The 3,899-nt window shown below is 44.1% G+C and overlaps 1 non-coding gene across 1 annotated transcript; it reads left to right on the top strand.

Moving 5' to 3' along the window:
• The first annotated feature begins 3,238 nt into the window (after nucleotides 1–3,238).
• trnaq-cug (transfer RNA glutamine (anticodon CUG)) lies at nucleotides 3,239–3,310 on the top strand. Its single transcript has one exon. It is a non-coding gene; the product is annotated as a tRNA-Gln (tRNA).
• Nucleotides 3,311–3,899: the final 589 nt, after the last annotated feature.

Here is a 3,899-nt window from a genome sequence, read left to right as displayed (position 1 = left end):
CAGTTCAATTCAAATTCTGTTCCCAACACTGATTTTCTTGGAACGCCTCTGTCCACAGATCTCCAGTTAGAGCCTTCAAACATTGCTTTCTGTTTGCAGTCTCCACCGAGCCAAAATGATCTGGATGAGCCTAGCATGAAAAACCTTGTTGAAAGCTTTTCAATTTCGATTAATGCAATTTCCACAGTCAGGCCCTCATCAAACATTTTACATAAAATATGTGATCATGTTTGTAAACTATAATCTCCCCCACACAATGCCATGTTGGCTACCCTGAAAAAAATGCTTTCCCGATGTCAGTTGATTCTAAGAATTAATGTGAAGATTAATGCACGAGTCAACTATTTCCTGGACTGTCTCTATTACCTTGTTAAACAGGGAAACACCATTGGCTCATCAACAGTCCTCTGCAAAAACCGGTGTGTAACATGCTGTAGGGTTTCACTGATAATGTAATGGTTTTTCTGTAGCTGCAACGTTTGGGTTATGACGAGATAATGTTGTTTCTTGTGAGCTGGAAGAGAGAATTTCGCTGTCTTTTGGCGGGGGAGTGATGAGGAGGCAGACGCGATTGGAGAGATTTGATAGACCACCGGACGAGTTGGTCTTCGAGCGAGGGCCCGAAGGGCAGCGACGATCGAAGGAGTTTAATGGAGGACAATTGGCTTATCGGTGAGCTCCAACTTTGTGCAACAGACTGTTTCATAAGATTAGACCCTTTTCTTTTTTTCGTTCTTTTTTTACTGACCATATAGTCAAAGTAAGAACGATAAAGCCTAATCGTTTAAACGGATATTGAGTATTGATTGTTATTTCCGTACTGAATTGTAACAGGGGACACATCGCGCAGCATCCACCCAAACGATTTCTTCAGTTTGTCCGGGCCGGGAGTTATCACCCACTATATTAAGCCGCTGGCTAAAGAGAGAGTCACCTGTGCAATTAAAATAATCTACAAAAATCTCCATGAAGGCCGCAGAAATCTGCTATCCTGCCTCATTCACCCAGTAATCTCTGATGTATCCCATCCAGTCTGGTGAGAGTCCCAACGCTCCCTGCAGCTTGCTATAAACATGCCGTGGAATATCCGCGTATCTTCCTGAACTTTCCTTACTGCGTCACTTTCAGTTTCAGGAATATTGACATGAACTAATCATCTGGTGCTTTGCCCAAAACCTCTGGCACCAGGAATACGTACTGTTCTCTGCCCCTGAGATGTTCCACTTTCCTACCTTCCCTGTGATGTCCTTCTTGTTATTAATGTATGTGCAAAGTGCCTTGCTATTCTCCTCAGTCTAGATCTGTAAAATCATTCCCCCTCCCCCAGCATCATTCCGTACTACTGATTCTCCGAATAATTTGCATATATTGAAAATTTATCAATGGCCTGGTATAAGTTCCACTTACTGAATATTCCTTGTGGTTCGTTTTCCTTTTTGACTGAATTTGCAACATTCCTGAACAGCACGACTGCAAATAAGTCCCAGAGGTCAGATGTCAGTTTAGTCAATAACAACAGCTCCCAGTGTCTAAACTCCCCATTTCCTGCCAAACACAGTTCCCATTATCTTGCCCTCAGATTAGTAGATTCCATCTAAGGATTGTGTAATTATTTGGGGTGACTGTTTTCAAAATAGTCTCTCACAGAAATTCCTCAGCTGCAAGAGACATGGCCCAATGCAAGGTCACTTAAATGTGTCTATTCTATCTGCTTCTAACACTACCCCTAGCTGTGAATTCCATTCAGTTTCTGAGAGTGAAAAAATAACCTATGGCATCCCGCACTGCTATGCATTCCTCCAATCACCTTAAAATTACACCTCCCTCCCCTCTTTCCCGTAACTTCCACACGAAGGGAAATGCTCGGGCTGTCTAATCGATACATGCCTTCTATCAGCAAGTCAAATCAAGTCGCTTTTTATTGTCATTTCGACCATAAACTGCCGGTGCAGTACATAGTATAAACGAAACAACGTTCCTCCAGGACCATGGTGCTTCATGAAATAGGACAAAAGTAAACCAGACTAAGTGAGACAACGCAAGGCCACACCATACTATGTAAGAAAACATAAGATCTACACAGGACTACGTAAAGGGCACAAAATAGTGCAGGGTTGCACAATAATTAATAAATAAGACAGTAGTCACAGTAGAGGACAGATTTTAATATAATAATAAATGATGCAGATGTCCGTCTAGACGCTGAGTATTAAAGATTCTGGTGCCTTGGTAGAAGAAACTGTTGCACAGTCTGGTCGTGAGTGCCCGAATGCTTTGGTATTTTTTTCCAGATGTCAGGAGGGAGAAGATTTTGCATGAGGGGTGCGTGAGGTTATTCACAGAGTCGTTGGATTTACGGCTGGAGCGTGTAGTGTAAATGTCTGTAATAACGGGAAAAGAGACCCTGATGATCTTCTGAGCCGACTTTACTATCCGCTGTAGGTCTTGTGATCGGATACGAAGCAGATTTCGGACCAGGCAGTGATGCAGCTGCTCAGGATGCTCTCGGAACATCCTCCGTACAATGTGGTGATGACAGGGGTGGGGAATGGACTTTTCTCAGCTTTCGCAGAAAACAGAGACACTGATGTGCTTTCTTGGCTATGGAGCTGGTGTTGAGAGACCAGGTCAGATTCTCCGTCAGGTGAACACCAAAAAATATGATGCTCTAAACGATTTCTACCGAGGAGCTGTCGATGTTCAGCGGAGTATGGTCGCTCCTGCCCTACAGTAGTCAAGAACCATCTCTTTTGTTTTGTTCACATTCAGAGACAGATTGTTGGCTCTGCACCAGCCCGTTAGCCGCTGCACCTCCTCTCTGTATGCTGACTCGTCGTTCTTGCTGATGAGACCCACCACGGTCGTCTCATCGGCGAACCAGATGATGTGGTTCGAGCTGTGTATTGCTGCACAGTCGCGGGTCAGCAGAGTGAACAGCAGTGGACTAAGCACACAGCCCTGGGGAGCCACCGTGCTCAGTATGATGGTCTTGGAGAAGCTGCTCCCGATCTGGACTGACTGAGCTCTTTCAGTCAGTCAGCATCTTGTATATCTCTTTCAAGTCACGTCTCATCCTGGTCCCTCCAAACAGAAGACTGCTCGCTTCCTCAACATGTCCTCACAAGACATGCTCTATGAAGTATAAAGTTCAATGTAAATATATTATCAATGTCTTCACGAGTCACCACATACAACCCTACGATTCATCTTCTTTTTTGTTGTTCGCATGAGCACATCTGGTTCCATGGTGTAATGGTGAGCACTCTGGACTCTGAATCTAGCGATCCGAGTTCGAGTCTCGGTGGAACCTGTTTCCTGCATTGAATTATACACAATGGAAAATTGTGTATGGATTATCTGTGACAATTTCAGTGAGAGGACTCATCGGTCGTGAGATCACGCCTATGTCTGAAGGCCCGATAGAAGGACTGAGTATGAGCTGTCACTGTACGGAGTACGGGCTCCGTGATGCAGACGGAGGATACAGAATTTTCGAAATTCGAAGACATTCGGGATGACTGCAGTTTATATTATTATCCTTCAGTTTTTTTAAGAAAGTGTTTTCTTTCTTGTTGGCGTCATGGTTATTTTTATTGGGGGTGTGGTTGGGATTTGAAGACTAATATTCCTGTTTGAGTTTTCAGGTGTGAATGAATGTGTGGATGCGGAGCTGGTGCAGGGGCAGGGTTTCAAGGTTCTGGATCATAGATTCATGGAGTCATAGAAAAGTGCAGCACAGAAACAGGCTCTTTGTTCGATTTGATCTGTGCTGCATCATTTAAGCTGCCTAATCCCATCGAACTGCACTGGGACCATATCGCTCCAAATCCCTATATCCACATGCCCATCCGAACTTCTCTTAAATATTGAAATCAAACTTGCATGCACCATTCATTCTG

The sequence above is a fragment of the Hypanus sabinus genome, chromosome 31, assembly GCF_030144855.1.
Source record: "Hypanus sabinus isolate sHypSab1 chromosome 31, sHypSab1.hap1, whole genome shotgun sequence".
Lineage (NCBI taxonomy): Eukaryota > Metazoa > Chordata > Chondrichthyes > Myliobatiformes > Dasyatidae > Hypanus > Hypanus sabinus.
The sequence above is the reverse complement of the archived record's forward strand: the minus strand, read 5'-3'. Positions and strand labels throughout refer to the sequence as shown.